A 16,829-nucleotide genomic window follows, 5' to 3' on the forward strand; every position below is an offset into this window, starting at 1 on the left:
CCACTTTAATAGAGCTTGACAATACTCCTTGACAATGGAAAAAAAGAAAGTTCAAGACAAAAAAAGGAGGAGGAGGAGGAGGAAGATGACAATGGTGATGATGGTGGTAGTTACCAGCTTCACAACCCTGTGCAGCTAAATAATGGAACTTACTATTAAAGGTGTTGCACAGGGTGAAAATTCAACGTTTCTAGGGAAGATTTGAATAATTACATTATTCCACTCCTGCCACGGGCTAATAAAGACAAGAACGCTTGTAGAAATGAGGTTTTCCACATCATCTTCAAGGTTAATTCAAGGAGGAAAGCCACACCCTCCGATATAGTGTTCCTAGGAGGCCGGCGGGAGAAGGAACAGCGTGCGCCTTCTAGGGACTCCCGGCTCCCCCCTCCTCCCTTCAGACAATGCTTGTAACAGCGTTTAAGGAGCACCCGACATAAGAAAAGGGGAAAGGGAAGGGGATTCTGGAGGGGCAAATGCAAGAGACGTGGGGCAACACGGGTGGGTAGTCGCCTACGAGCAAGGGTTGCTGCAGCGACCGGGCACGCCCGCACCTCCACAACTACTCACTACACATAAACACACACACACACACACACTCTCTCTCTCTCTCTCTCCCCCCCACATCCCTTCCCCCACCGCCCCCCACGCCCTTCCTGCGGGTTGAGCAGCCAATTCCCAGAGGAAGGGGTACGCAGCCCCAAAAGAAAACCCACAGGCTCAGTGCCTCCTCCCCCACCTCGAAACACAACGAGCTAGGGTTCGGGGCGCGGGAAGGGCGGCGCCCAGTCCAGCCCGCGGCCCGGGAGGGCGCGGTGGGGAGTGAGCCGCCTGCACTGCCCCGCCCCTCCGGTGCCGGCACCTCCCCCGCTGCGGCGGGNAGGAGGGAGGACAGGGAGATACATTGCTTAAGAGATTTTCCTCACATTTTTGCCAGATCCCAGGGGACTGGACATGCCTGAGGGCAGTTAATTTGAATAAGGTGCTCTGCAGTCCACAAGGAATTTGAAATCTAGTGAGTGAAACAGGCAAGCCATAGCAGACCATTGTGGGGACACTAGGCCAAGGGAGTCACTTAGTATTTTACATAAAGGAGTGACTTGATAGAATGCTGAACACATTCTCCCAACTCAAGTCTGCACTCCTTTCTGTCACTTGGACACATACCTCTCCTTCCAGGTTAACCAGAGTGGAGGATTTTTGTTAACTGATTTGGTAATTCCCATAGGATATAATAGGCAATACTGAATGCAACTGAAATATCATGCTAAAACTGAGCTGCTACCAGGACTTCCTCCTTGTTCTCTAGTTGATTCTGTTGTACCTTGACAGTCCCAGCATGGTGAACTTGTGCATTTTACTGTGGTTCAGGGAAGACAATAATTTCCCTCCTTGAGTCTTGTCCAAAAAGCAATCTTACAATGAGAGGAAGGAAGTACCATTAATTCACATTTGAAGCTATTGGTGGAAACACTACACAGTGTTAGCTGTCACTAAAATGACTGAAATAATTAAAAAGAGAAAAGATTTATTTGAGCACACAGTTTTAGAAATTCCTGCACATGATTGATTGGCCCTGTTGATACGGGCCTCTATGCTATAGGCACATGATGGTGGGAGTACATGGTAGAGCAAAATCGCTCATCTTCACCTCATGGCCAAGAAGCAAAAGAGAAAGAGGAAGAGCCAGGGGTCCCACAATGCACTTTGGCATTCTACTAGGACCCATCTCATTAAAAGTTTCTACCACATCTCTATACTATCACCTGGGGAACAGGCCTTCAACACACAGACCTCTGAGGGACATTTAGAATTCAAATCAGAGGAAAAACTATAGGTCTCAACCAGTTAAAATATTTGGATATTGGGTTGTTGATTTCTGTGAAATTCAGTAGCTGTGTTCTTGTTCAATTTAACTCAACAGCATTTTTTTGAGCACCCAGTGAGTGCCTATCACTATAGTAAGTTTGTGGAGGCTGTAAAAGATTTGTGCTAACTTACTATGAAGAAAAAGCTGGAGAGAGATAAGTAAAATACCCAGGGGTTGGGGTTGTGGCTCAGTGGCAGAGCGCTTGCCCTAAGACACAATGAATGAGGGCATTGGGTTCATCCTCTGAAACCAACAAATTAAAAAAATAAACTAAAATAAATAAAGGGTAGTGATGTCCATCTCACAATAAAAAACCCCAAAAAACCTAAAAAAAAAAAAAAAACAAAAAAAAAAAAAAAAAAAAAAAAAACCACAACCCATAGCAGGTAAACAAAGGAGAAATTAACTCTGTGATAGAAGTTTCTTAGTGGAAGAGGAAGCATTTGAATAAAGAAGTAAGAATGGGAGCAGGATTTTCTCAACAGAAGAAGCATTGCATTGTGACTCCAGAGCATGTTAAGTGAAGGGAAAAGGCAACGTTCAGTGAGAATAAAATCAGCCTTAAAATAGTCTAGAAAGATAAGTGAGTGTGTTTTATTCTGTAGATGATTGGAAGCCACTGCAGATTCTGGAAAATGAGGACAAAGTGATTTGAGATATTGGTGAGAATGTGTGTGGAAGATTCTGTGGCAGACACAGATGGTTAACTAACCAATCATTGCTACCACCACTGCTGTCACCTCTATCATCACTTCCACCATCATCACCATTAACACCACCTCTACTATCACCACCACCTCCACCATTGCTATGACTACCACCATCATCATTACCACTACCAGAGGCACTCAGGGGCACTCAACCACTGAGCCACATCCCCAGCCCTTATTTTTTTTTTAAAATATTTTATTTAGAGACAGGGTCTTACTACAATAACACCTACCGCTCATTCCCTTCTACCCTGCCTGAAAAGACTGACCAATGAAAGACTAATTTTATTTAGATATCAGGTAGTCAATGAGCTTCAAGCAGACAAGCCCAGGGAGTGAGGCTTGATTAGGATAACTTAAGGAACCCAGGGGTTCACTGTTAGAGAAATTTGTGATAAAATTGTGTTTGGTGTTGTCAATTATTTAGGGACACTACCTACTGACAGTTCATGGACAATGACCAGAAATGCTTCATATACTGTAATACATAAGACAAACCCACACATCAAAGATTTGTCCCACGCCCTGCATGATTGTGAGTATAGTGTAATATACATATAGAAAAATATATATTGGTGTACAGTTGATTAATCTTCACAAACTGAACACACTTAGTGCCTTCTTCCAGTCACACATTCATGTATGTTCTAACAGCATATGTTTGAAAAATTTTTGTTACTGGGGATTGAACCCAGGGAGACTTTACCACTGAACTACATCCCTAGCCCTTTTTATCTTTTGAGACAGGGTCTTGCCAATTTGCTGAGGGTCTCATTTAAGTTGTTGAGGCTGGCTTTGAACTTGTGATCCTCCTGCCTTAGCTTCCAGAGTTGCTGGGATTACAGTGTGTGCCCTTGTGCCCAGCCCGTTTTTTAACTTTGTATAAATAGACCCATGACTTAACAGTCATGTAGATGAAGGATTTCTTCATAATTATATAAGTCTGGCAGCAACCAATTTTGCCCAATTTTATTATAGACTTCATTTTCCAGGATGTAAACTACTATATAAATTGAAAGATGCTTATTTTGGGTGGAGTACTGGGGATTGAACTCAGGGGCACTCAACCACTGAGCCACATCCCCACCCCACCCCCTTTATTTGGTATTTTATTTAGAGACAGGGTCTCACTGAGTTGCTTAGCACCTGCTGTTGCTGAGGCTGGCTTAGCAGCTGGGATTATAGGTGTGTGCCACAGTTCCTGGTAGGATGCTTTTTTGCTTTTTTTTTTTTTTTTTTAACTTACAGCTTCACTAAGAGTTGATCACCACTGCAGAAAATCGTGGCACTAATAGAAATATCTTGGTTTCTAAATTCTTTCATTGGTATCAGTGTTTATCTAAAGCTGCTGGGTCACAAAACAGGTGAAAACATTCATCAAATGCAGACTTCTTTTTTATATGCTAGAATATCTTATTTCATATTGTGTTAGTCAGATTTTGATAGGTTATATTATGGTAGCAAACAGCCCCTTGCCAAATCTCAATGGCTTATAACTACAAAGATGTATATGTTGTTTATATTACACATTAGTTGCTATTTTGCATCTGTTCCACAATTTTTCATATGGAAAGCTAAGTAAAACTGTTATTATGGCAAAGGAAAAGAGGAATACTGGAGTCATTTGATGGCTTTTCAAGCTTTTCTCAGACGTGCCACTTTCTTTCATATAACATTGGTCAAAGCAAGTTGTAAAGCAAGCCTTATCTAAATTGAGATAATGTAAGTCACAAGCCATCAGGCTGAGGTGTATAATTCTGATATAGGGAGAGCAAGAAATAATGGGGACCCATAATACAATTTGTCATATATATCGAAATGCACATACATATAATTTTTTTTTTTTTTTGGTGGTGCTGGGGATTGAACCCAGGGCCTCGTGTATGCAAGGCAAGCACTCTTCCAACTGGGCTATGTCCTCAGCCCCTTAATTTTTTAATAATTATCTTTATTTCAGGTTTATATCCCAGTTAGGGTTTATAGTGATTTATATTTTTATGTGTGTGGGTAGGTTTTATCATCTTTGATTTTCATTTCAAAAAAGAGGAGTATTATGAAATATTTAATATATAATAATATGTTCATTTTAAAGGGTTGGGAACCAGTGATCTGAACCAATCTTGGTAATTCTATTACCTTAGTTAGTGATTGTCTTAAGAACCAGTGTGGACTGGGTGTAGTGGCACATGCCTTGTAATGCCAGAGGCTCAGGAGGCTGAGATAGGAGGATCAAGAGTTCAAAGTGAGCTTCAGAAACTTAGTGAGACCCTAAGCAACTCAGCAAGACCCTGTCTCTAAATATAAAAAAGGGCTGGGATGTGGCTCAGAGGTTAAGTGCCCCTGGGTTCAATCCCTGGTACCAAACAAAAAAACAAAAACCAAGTGTGGGTTTTGATTCTGTCAAAAGAGACTCAAGGGGAAACCTGCTTACTGGCTTTTTAGAAGATTGTATGTAGTGAAAACATATAAATGTCATTACGAAAGGATGTGATATTTGAATCATGACAGTTGTCTTGAAGCCATTAAGGGAAATACTAACAGGATGAGTGGGGCAATGTTGAAAAATAGAAAGAATTTGAGCACTTAGTGAGCCTGTGAGGTGTAGGGTTTCTTGAAAGTGCCCTATCTTTGAACTATTTGGTATGTGAAATAAAAATTTTTTCTCATATTTAAGAAATCTGTAATGAGGTTTTCTGTTACATATAGTAAAAAATACTCTAAAAATTTGCTAGAATGAGAAGGATCCAAGTGCAGAAATACTGGTTAGTAAGATTTTTTAACAGTCCATGCAAAAAGTATAAAGGGGCTTGGGTTGTAGCTCAGTGGTAGAATGCTTGCCTAGCATGGGTGAGGCACTGGGTTCGATACTTCATTTTATTTATATATGGTGTTGAACCCATATGGGTTTTTATAAATAAAATAAAGGTATTGTGTCCATCTACAACTTAAAAAAAAAAAAGGTAATAAAGACTTAAATTAGGGAAAGACCTATATGTGGTGAGATGCTGGTAAATGTCTACCCATCTGCTCAGTTCAGGCTAAAGATGAGAAGCAGTTGATGTGTATCATTTGCTGATTTTTGTGGTATGAATATTACCAATATTACCAATATTTCAAGATGTCAACCATATAATAACCGACTTGACCACTTTCTGAAAATTAAGTATTGGCTCTTTCAAGTTCCATCACACACCACTGACTATAGGAATAGGAAAGCGAGAAAGATGTAAAAGATATTTCAGAGGGAGAATTAGCAAGACTTCAGATACCTGGGCAATTATAGAAGTTGTAACAGAAAATAAAAAATTTTACTCCTTTATGTGACTTCATTTCTCTGTTTGAAGTTCCAAAGCAGGATTCTAAAGCATCCAGGACATTTTCCATAAAGTACATAGGGTGAGACTCAGTACTGCCTGGAAGAGAGAAAGTTTTTCAGGTTCCCAAATAAATAATATAAATTAATTTTATGGCCAACACATTGTATAAAGAGATGATAAAATGAGATCATGAAGCCAGGCATGGTGGTACTACCTGTAATCTCAGCAGCTCAGGAGGCGGAGGCAGGAGGATCACACGTTCAAAGCCAGTTTCAGCAACTTAGCAAGACTCTGTCTCTAAAAATATATATATATATACACACACACACACACACACACACACACACACACACACACACACATATGGCTCAGAGGTTAAGTACTCTGGGTTGAGAGAGAGAGAGAGATATCATAATAAAGTTGGTTGGTTCCTATGGCACTGTTCCCTGAAAAGGAGAGGATGAACTTGTTAGATATCAATGTGTCATAGAATCTGTATCAGGCAAGACCTGGGAAGCCAACACTAGTGAAAATCTGTTCTAAAGCAAATGGTGGAAGTAGCAAATGGTGGAAAAAGCAAATGGTGGGTTGGTGAAACCCAATGGCTAGTGAGTTAGTCAGGTTTTTATCTCTGTAACATAATACCTGAGATGAACAACTTAAAAGGAAGAAATATTTATTTTGATGTATGATTTCAGAGATTTCAGTCATGGTCAGTTGACTGCATTGCTTTGGGTCTAAAATGAGGCAGAATGCCCATGGCAGTGGGAACGAGGGAGCAGAAAAGGACTCTTACCTCTTGACACACAGGAAAGGAAGAGAGAAAAAGAGGAAAAGGAAAGAGACTCAGACAAGATATGACCTTCAAGGGCATCCCCCATTGACCTAATTATTTCAACTAGGCCCCACCTTCTCAACTTTCCACCACCTCCCAATACTATCAGCTGGGGATCAAGCCTTCCAGAGAGGAGCCTTTGAGAAACATTCCAGATCCAAACTATAACAGTTAGGGCCAGACAAACAGAAGGAACTATGGCTATTCACTATAGTAATTCCATTGCTTTTTCCATTTATTCAACTACAGTTTGTCAGGCATCTGCTAAGTCCTGGGTCTTAGGCCCAGGTCATAGCTTAGGATAAACAAATATATTCTTCTGAACCTCACTTTCTTACAGGTAAAATGAACAGAAAACCTAGATTAGTGACAAAATATGGGATTGTAGAATTCTGTTTCCTGATTTAAAACTGAAAGGACAGTGAGCTTTTAATTTTTTTAAACTCCCTGATGAAATTCAGAAGACTAAACCTCAATGCTAACCATTCCTTCTGTAAATACCATTTAAGGCTATCAAACACCTAAACTTACTAAAGAATTTTTGTACATTATAGAGAAACACTGTTTTCTATTAAGGCAACTCTGCCAAGAAAAATGCTCACTTTTAAATCAGAGTAGTCAAAGACTAAATCTGTGGCTAAAAAGAAGCTTTTCAGCTGAGTGTGGTGGTGCACACCTGTAATCCCAGTGGTTTGGGGGGCTGAAGGAGGAGGATCACAAGTTCAAAGCCAGCCTTAGCCACTTAGGAGTCCCTAAGCAACTTCATGAGGCCCTGTCTCAAAATAAAAAATAAAAAGGGTTGGGTATGTGGCTCAGTGGTTATATGCCCCTGGGTCCAATCCCTGGTACCAAAAATACATAAATAAGTAGAAGCTTTTCTCTGAATTACTTTTTTAATACAAATGTTATCACTATTTTATTTTCTGCTGCTCAGATGTCCAGGTTATTTGATCTGACTTTTTCATACAAAAAAATATCAATAATGTACACGATCTTATCATGGAGATTCTTTGGTTTGTGACCAAATGATGATGATGATGATGATAATAATAATAATAATAATAACAACAACAACTATACAACCTGTTTTAAGCAAGAGGATTTATTTACTCAGATAAATAAGAAGTCCAAGGAATTGGTTTTGCTTTCAATGTGCTTGATGGAGACAGTCCAACAATGTTATAGGGACCTTTCTCTTTCTCCATGTGCTTCTTCATTCCCAAACTGACTCTCCCCTTATGGTTCCAATATGGCTGCTGCAACTCAAGGAACCTCTGGGGTATAAGAATAGCAGAAAAGAATTTCCCTTTATTTAGTTTAGGCAAAAATCCTGAATCAAATGTGCACTGGCTCATTGTTGACCCAATCACACTGACTAGGGCAAGGGAAGACAAAGATAGGAAGACAAAGATGTAGATCATGTGATATTATTTAAAATAACAAGAAGGTTGGGGACTTAGCTTAGTGGTACAGCACTTGCCTAGCATCCTTGAGGCCCTAAGTTTCATTTCATTCATTATGATATTCCTGCCAAAAATGTATAGCCTGAATCCAAGCATTAGGAAAAACAAGACAAACCCAAGGTAAAGGGCATTCTGCAAAGCAACTGGCTATTTTCTTCCAAAATATGAAGATTACAAGGCAGACTGTTCAGATTTTAAAAGACTAAGAGATATCACAGCTGGATTCAATCAAGATAGAGAACTGGGATTAGGGTTTGGCTTAGTAGTAATAGGAAGCATGAGACTCAGGTTCAATCCAGACAAGTCATCCAAATGAGTAAGTAAGTAAATAAATAAATTCTTTATTAAGGAAATAGTATTTATCAATATACGTAATAATCTTTAAATTATTATCACCTTAGTGGATAGTATAGTATATCCTTTAAGTTGGCATTTCAATGATTACTAATGAGGTTGAGTATTTCCTATAAGCTAATTGGTCAACTGTATTTCTTCTTTTGTTATTTACCTAATCATATAAATTTGCTCTCTTTTTTATAGGTTCATTAAATTTATTTTAAAAGTCAGAATGTTTCTTACCAAAGAGCATTATATTCTGCACACTGCTTTGAACAGATGCCAGGGACAGGTAGACTATTGTTACTTTCCTTCCTGTCCCATCCCCTCAAACGTTTATAGAGACCACAAAGTAAGGTGCTCACAATAATTATGGGGTAGGGGTTGGAGGTTAAATCACCAACAATGAACAAAAATTTAAATTCACTCTCTCTGCTGCTGTTTCAAAGTTAAGTTTTTGCCTGCCTTTCCCTCTACCAACAATGTTTGGAAGGAACTAAAACATTGTATCTGGGTGAACAGCAGAGATTTCACTGCACCACAAATGCAGAGAGCCTGTGAATCATAGGACTACTGCCTTTTTAAACAAAAGTAGGTTTTTAAAAAGATTGTAGGATTCCTTCAGTTCGTCACTAGTCTTAGAAAAACGTTCCAGAATACTGCTTCTCTCTCTCTCTCTCACACACACACACACACACACACACACACAATTATCCTGCATTAGAATCCTTCAACATTTGCTTACTGATTCACACTATTTTGCAGAAAATATGATACATTCTGTATGGGTCTTGTGTTCCTAAAATGGTAATGCTCCCATCTTCAGATCCTTTTAAAGTTTTATCAATTTTGATTGATGTTCCTAATTAATGGTGGATTTGTTTAATACACTGATCACCTTTGCCAATAATAGGTCTAGCCAAATCTCTGGTGATAGTTATTTATGTTGTAATAATAGGTCCACCAAGATCACCATATAAACCAGGCATAGTGGCAATTGCCTGTAAACCCAGCAACTCTGGAATCTGAGACAGGAGGATCACAAGTTCAAGCAACATAGCAAGGGCATAAGTAATTCAGTGAGACCCTGTCTCAAAAATAAAAAGGGCTGGGGACCTAGTTTAGCAGTAAAGCACTCCTGGGTTCAATCCCCAGTATCTCTCCCACATAAAACATGATTCCCTGCATAAGAACTATTGCAGAGTTCCAAGTTCATCTGCCCTGAAAACTATGCCATCATAGCAGTCTCCAGGTCTTCCTCCCTGTCATAGGTCATTAGGTCTCCCTTTCTAAGAGCTTGGGAGAGGAAGATTCCAACACCAGCTACCACCCAGACCACCTCCACCAGGAGGAGGAGGTGGTGATCTTGATGAGGGTTCATATCATATTCTCTTCTAGAATGAGGATTGGGCCACCCACCCTGACCAGGGACCATTCTGTCAAAACTACCTCTTTCCCATATGGGAAATCCCACAGGACATCCAGAGTGGTGATCAAAACTCACTGTAAAAACACCAGAATCATAAAAATTGAGATTATAAGGCTGAGCATATCCTTTGATGGGAGATTCAGATATAAGATCAAGGACGATCTTTATGTGTTATATCATCCTATCAGGCTTTCCTCTAATAGAACAACTCTGTCAGTGGAATGAAGACAGAATTCCTGGAAAAACTTGATTTTTGTCTTAGTGTTCCCTCAGAGTTCTTTTAGACCTTTGACCCCAAAATTCCTCCTCCCAGACTGAAGAATCACTGTCTCAACTTGTAGTCAAAGGTACTTTAAACATTCCATAGCAGATTCGAATGGTAGATTGCAGTGGGTGATGGCAACTGCAGGCCCTCTTTCAAGGAAGAGATAATTTTTTTCCAAATTTCTCCAGTTATTTCAATATCAGCACTGATATTCAATATGTGCGTGGGGCCACTGCTGTCTAGGATTGAAACAATGGCATTTTAGTCTAATATATTATTTTAGCTTTAATAGCATCACCTCCTTTTCCAATTGCTGCCCAGCGTTCTTGCTCTGAAGCAGAATGCATAATTCAACCATCTCATCTCTCTTTTTAGACCTTTTAAATGTTTGTTCCTCTTTCCTATCTTCTATAGGGCAATTACCAAATTTGCCATTGGTTCCAATGTTGGGGAAGATTTCATCTGGTCATTCAGTTTCCATTTTCTTGTATTAAATGGACACACCAATCTATAGGCTACAAATAAGTTGGAGGCAGGCAAGACATTGCTGGTCTCTTTGTCCTTTGGCTATGGATAAGTAGGGGTTTGGGATGTTAATCAGAATTAATCTATGTAGAAAATATTTTCTCTCAGACTATTATGATGTAATTTATTCACTAAAATTATACATAACTCTGTTCAGCATTTCCACTATGCCTTTTAATTTTGTTTCATGTTTAAGAAAGGATGGTTCCTTTATATACTACCCTGAGCCTTATGTCTGCCCCAGGTCTCTATCATCTCTATCTTCTGGCCTTCCATGCTACTTAACTTAATCCTGTACCTGACTCCCAGCTCAGACTCCTTCACTTTAAAGGCATTGCTCATATACCCTAGACTTGGTGCTGGCTCCTCTGTCTACATTACTGTATTTTACTTTTTTATAATTAATTAGTTTTTTGATAGTGGGCATTTAATCCAGGGGTGCTTTACCACTGAGCCACATCCTCAGCCATTTTTTTTTTTTTCAGACAGGGTCTCACTAAGTTGCTAAGGGCTCGCTAAGTGGCTGCGACTGGCCTCAAACTTGTGATCCTCAAGTCTCAGCTTCCCAAGTTGCTGGGATTATAGGCATGTGCCAATACACCCTGCTACATTACTGTATTTTTCTAAATGAAATTAAATCTGAACCTGGATCCCACCATAGCCATGTACCAAATAAATGATGTTTCAGTCAATGATAGGACATATGACTGTGGTCCCATAAAATTGTAATAGAGCTGAAAAGTTTTTTCTTTTTGCAATTTTATAGAACAAAGCATTATTCTCATGTATATGGGGATGCTGGTAGAAATAAATCTATATTTCTGCCATTTATATAAAAGTACAGTACAAGCCAGGCATGGTGTGATGCATCTGTAATCCCAACTAGCTGGGAGGCTGAGGCAGGATTGTAAATTTTAGGCCAGCCTGGGAAATTCAATGAGTCCCTATCTCAAAATAAAATAAACAGGGTTGGTGGTATAGCTCAGTGGTAGAGCACTTGTCTAGCATGCGAGAGGCCCTGGGTTTAATCCCCAGCACACCACAGGAAAAGAAATAGTACATACAATTATATTCAGCACATACTTGATAATGACAATAAATTATTAAATTACTGGTTTACGTACTTACTGTCCTGTTATGGTTTGGAATAAGATGTCCTCCCCAAAAGCTTATGTGTGAGACATTATAGGAATGTTCAGAGGTGAAATTATTAGATTAAGAGAGCTGTAATCTAATCAGTGGACTAATCCATTTGAATTCTTTGATGGGTGGTAAGGAGTGTAGGGTATAGTATGTAGGAGGAAGTAGATCACTGGGGGCATACATTTGTAGTTTATATTTTGTCTTTGGTAAGAAGAGCTCCCTCCATCCCTGCTCTCTCCCTGACTATCTGTTTCTTGGCTATCATGAACTGAGCAGCTTTCTTCTGTCCCACCTTTCTGTCATGATGTTTTGCCTTACCTCAGGCCCAGAAATATAGAATCGGCCGATTATTGACTGAATCTCTAAATCCTTGAGCCAAAATAAACTTTCCCTCCTGTAAGTTGTTATTATTGGGTCTTTTTGTCACCGTGACACAATGCTGACTAAAATATGTACTGTATTTTTCTTTTTTTGGAACTACTGAGGATCGAACCCAAGGGTGCTCTACCACTGAGCTACATCCTCAGACATTTTAATTTTATTTTGGAACAGGTTCTCACTTAGTTGCTTAGACTGACCTTGAACATGTGAGCCTCTTGTTTCAGTCTCCCAAGTCCCTGGGATTACAGATGTGCATTGAGGCACCTGTCTTCCTATAGCTCTTGACTACATATAGGCCATAACAAGGAGTGACTGACCTACGCCATATAGGTTTGGTTAAATGCACCCTATGCTATTCAAGAAATGATGAAACTGCCTAATGATTCATTTCTTATGACCTGCCCTGTTCTTAAACATACAAGACTGTATCAGGTATACCTACCAGACTGGTGCTTCTGGAAGGAAAGATTCTTCCTTGTATATGGAGAGAGTGGGGGGAGGGGTGTCTCAGCTTCTTGAGTACATTACAGACTTATGAACCTTCCTAGTCTTGGAGAGTCTTCCTAAACCTTCCTCCTTTTATCTTGACACTTCTCCCACCTTTTCCCTTTGAAGTCAGTCCACATAATATCTCCTCCATTGGTACTCAAAACACCAACATTTTTTTTTTCTGGTATTGGGGAATGAACCCACAGGGCATGTAACCCTTGAGCTACCTTACCCCAGTCCTCTTTATTTTTATTTATTTATTTTTGAGACAGTTTTCATTCCCAATGTATTCCTTGCTGAAGTGGCCCAATTGGATGCTAAAACCAATCACATTTCCTTATTGCCAACACTGCTCACGAACATTCCTTTCAACCATGGCATGATTTGTATCAAGAAATGCTTGCCTCTCTATAATCTTGATCAATCTTACAAATCAAACTCTTATAAGAATGTCCACATATAAGTGTGAATATGGCATCCATGGGAATGCTGCTGTTTGTATTAAGTTGTAAAACAAAGCTTCAAGGCAAATTGGTAGGTGTTCTCCTGATTTCTTATCACCTTTCAACCAGATTGTTTCCCTGGAGCCCTTTCCTTTTAGAAATTCCAGAGGTATTCCTGACAATATGAAACAATATAGAAGAAGGGCCCTTTAGTCAAACTATTGCCACCTTTAATGCCTAATTCCCTTGGGAAGTGCTAGAGCTGGCAAAGGCCTGCTTTGACTAGATTCTCCCAATCTGGGCAGAGGCTCAAGGTGCCAAAGAAACCTTTGGAAGCCTCTCCCTCCACCACCACTCTGGGAAGTTATCTGCCTAGCCCACTGACACACACCCTCAATTCTTGGTCCCCTATGCCAGGAAGGAACACATGCTGACCAGTGCAGGTCCAGGCAGTGGGGGCATAGAAGGCTGTTACATTATGGGTCTAATCAGTCAGCAAGCAATTTCCCCCCAGTACTAGGGATCAAATAAATCCAGGTGGCTGTTTGCCTCTTTTTCTTTCTTTCCTCCTTGGTAGTTCTCACTATGTTGCTGAGAGTGGTCTTGAACTTTGTGATCCTTCCACATCTGTCTCCTGTGTCTCTGGGTTTATAGGTGTTTGTCACCACACCCATTCTGGGAGCAATTTCTTAAATCCACATTATCCGTGTGAGAAGGAATTGTGGCTGAGGGCTGTTAAGGAGCAGCTATGTAGCAGAATGCAGGGTAAGGTTGCACCTCAAAACCTGCCTCTACTGGGCTCAGGAGATCCAGGGTCATTTGAAACAAAGGGACACTTGAGACGCCATAGTACCACCAACCTGAACATAATCCACTTCCTCATCAACTTTCTTGTGATTGCAGAGCCCCTGCAAGGTGGAAGAATGCTGTCTGGAGGCTGGTGGTAGAGGTGAGCCCAGAGAGGAAAGACCCTAGCATGCCTGTCAGCAGCATTGTACAATCCTTGGAACACCAGGGGCACTATCCTCACAGACTCCAATGAGAATGGTCCCCCTTAGAATTAAGCTGCTATATGTGGTCCTGCTTGTGCCACCCTGGGAGGTCCCCACAACACCTAGGAAAAGATTGGGCCCACATTTTAGGTGGATCTTGAATGAATTGAGGAATGGGAGAAGGGACTTTAGGACAAAAGGCATCTGCCCCTGACAAAGGATATAGTGGGGGATTGGGGTAGGGTACATGATAGGTGAGAAAAGAAGAGTGGGAACAGCTGTGGAGGGTCCCAAAAGCTATAGTAAGAGGTTTGGATGTTATGCTGGTCCAAACATTTTAAAACTAAGTAGCTTTCAGATGTAAGCCAGCATAATCTTAAGTTTTGAATTTAAATAATTTCATGAAGAAATTGCTCTTCCATGATACCTTAATTACCTCCCCCAACAGCTGTACCTATCACTTGCTCTGGAGGCAAACACATTTGTGTCCCTGGATGATTTGGGAGTGGATTTCTCATCTTCTTCAAGGTATGATGATTTCAGGGACTCAGTCTCCCAAGGAAAGGCTGCCATCCTGGTCCTTACCTGGTCTTCAGACACAGAACTACAGGATTAGCCTTCCTGTCCTCATTTTTGATCTGTACTTTCTGGGTTAACCCTGTTTTAAAGATGCCTTCACCTTCAATGTCCCAATATACTATCTTTTTGATTCAGCTCTCCCTTCCTAAAGAACCATTGGATGTTTTAGAAGGAGAATAGACAGCTTCTCTTTATGCAATGTTGATAGACCAAGAAACTTAAACCACCTGGTGGCTGGCAGCCCCAGGATGCAGGTCCTCCTTACTGTACCAATGTCTTTAGACATTTGAAATTGGGGGAGGACCGACATCTGGTGGCCATTTCTGGAATGGCAGCACATAACTGGAACACATTTTGTTATTTTGTTGTTCCATGATCTTGAACAAAGCAGAAAAAAAATTTATAGAGTTGTACAGTACTTAAGAGCCACACCAGCCCAGAAACAACAACAGCAAAATACCAAAAGAAGTTCTTTAGGGAGATGGGAAATGATATAAATAAAAACTCAGGTCCACATAAAGAAAGAATGAACAAGAAGGAATAAAAAAATGTAAAATAAAATTCTTATTTTCCTTATTCTTTTTTTTTTTTTCTAGTTGTAGATGGACAGCATGCCTTTATTTTTTTATGTGGTGCTAAGGATCGAACCCAGTGCCTCACACATGCCAGGCAAGTACTCTGCCACTGATCTACAGCCCCAGCCCCTCTTTATTCTTAATTGATCTAATAGTTAACTGTTCAAAGTTAAAATACCAACAGCATATGAATAAGTGAAATGGATTGACACCAATGTTATAAAAGAAATACCAGGAGTCCCATTGATTCATAGGAAGGTGATTATTTTTTAGAGTCTTGACTTATAACATTCAGAATGGATTTAGAAGACTATTCAATTAGGTTGGGTCAGAATTTCCCTTTGGGAAGCAGGAACAACTGTTCTGTAGTAAGAGAGATAGAGATAGATTAGGGGTTGGGGTGGTGGTGGGAGAGATTGAGGGGAAACAGGAAGGAAAAAGAAAAACAAGAAAAAGATCTGAGAAAGGTCTCAAGCTACAGTAGAGGCCAGTGAGATGGAACAGTTAGAGCAACCTGCTTGTCATGATTGTCTGAGGGCAAAAAGGTTTTCCTCTTTCTTCCTGATGGAGTCTGGGGAGGGAAGAGCTTGTGGAGTTCCCTAGCATACAGCAGGGAAGAGGCCCAAGACAGCCCCAGCCCTTGTGGTCCCATGCTAGGGAAGATCTAGGATCAGCCAGATTTCTCCCATAGGGAAGGAGCTGCAACCATCCTGGGCCCAAAGGGCAATATCTTCCCCAGGGTGAAGGTGGGGAGAATCTCCAGACAACAGCAAGGATGAATCCTCACCTAATGCTAGCATACTCTACACCTTCCTCACAAATCAAAAAAACACTAACTGGCTGGCTGGGTGCAGTAGCACATGCCTATGATCCCAGCAGCTTGGGAGGCCGAGGCAGGAGGATCATGTCTTCAAAGCTAGCCTCAGCAAAAGCTAGGCGCTAAGCAACTCAATGAGATCCTATCTTTAAATAAAATACAAAACAGAGCAGAGGATGTGACTCAGTGGTTGAGTGCCCCTGAGTTCAATCCCTGTAACAAAACAAAACAAAACAACAAACACTAACTACTGACTAAGGAACTATAACTGAAAAATAGGAATTAGGTTGAGATTTTTTTTTTAAATGAAATTTAAAAATATAGAACATAACATTTTTCTGTACCTGAGTCTGTGGTCAGTACTCAGTTCCACAAAGCATCTGCTCAATTTTCTTATCCCAACCTCAGAGGTGAAGATGCTCCCTCTCATTTACTGCTCTTTGGTACTCCTTGTTCACCAAAAGCATCCATCACTCTTTTTAAAATGCCTTAGAGAAAAGACGAAAATGGTTCCTTTTTCCTTCAAGAGCATACTAAGGGTTGGGGATATAGCTCAGTTGGTAGAGTGCTTGCTTCTCATGCACAAGGCCCTGGGTTCAATCTCCAGCACCACATACACTCCCCCCCCCGTTTCTTTTTTTTTTTTTTTTTTTTTTTTTT

The 16,829-nt window shown here is 40.4% G+C and overlaps 1 non-coding gene and 1 pseudogene across 1 annotated transcript; one reads left to right on the forward strand and one right to left on the reverse strand.

Annotated features, from left to right (window-relative positions):
- Nucleotides 1-8,012: 8,012 nt before the first annotated feature.
- LOC125611844 lies at nt 8,013-10,755 on the reverse strand (annotated as a pseudogene).
- Nucleotides 10,756-11,721: 966 nt separating this feature from the next.
- On the forward strand, nt 11,722-11,792 carry Trnaa-agc. The gene has a single exon. It is a non-coding gene; the product is annotated as a tRNA-Ala (tRNA).
- The last annotated feature ends 5,037 nt before the right edge of the window (nt 11,793-16,829 follow it).

The sequence above is a fragment of the Marmota marmota genome, unplaced genomic scaffold (genome assembly GCF_001458135.2).
Source record: "Marmota marmota marmota unplaced genomic scaffold, marMar, whole genome shotgun sequence".
NCBI classification, from domain to species: Eukaryota; Metazoa; Chordata; class Mammalia; order Rodentia; family Sciuridae; genus Marmota; species Marmota marmota.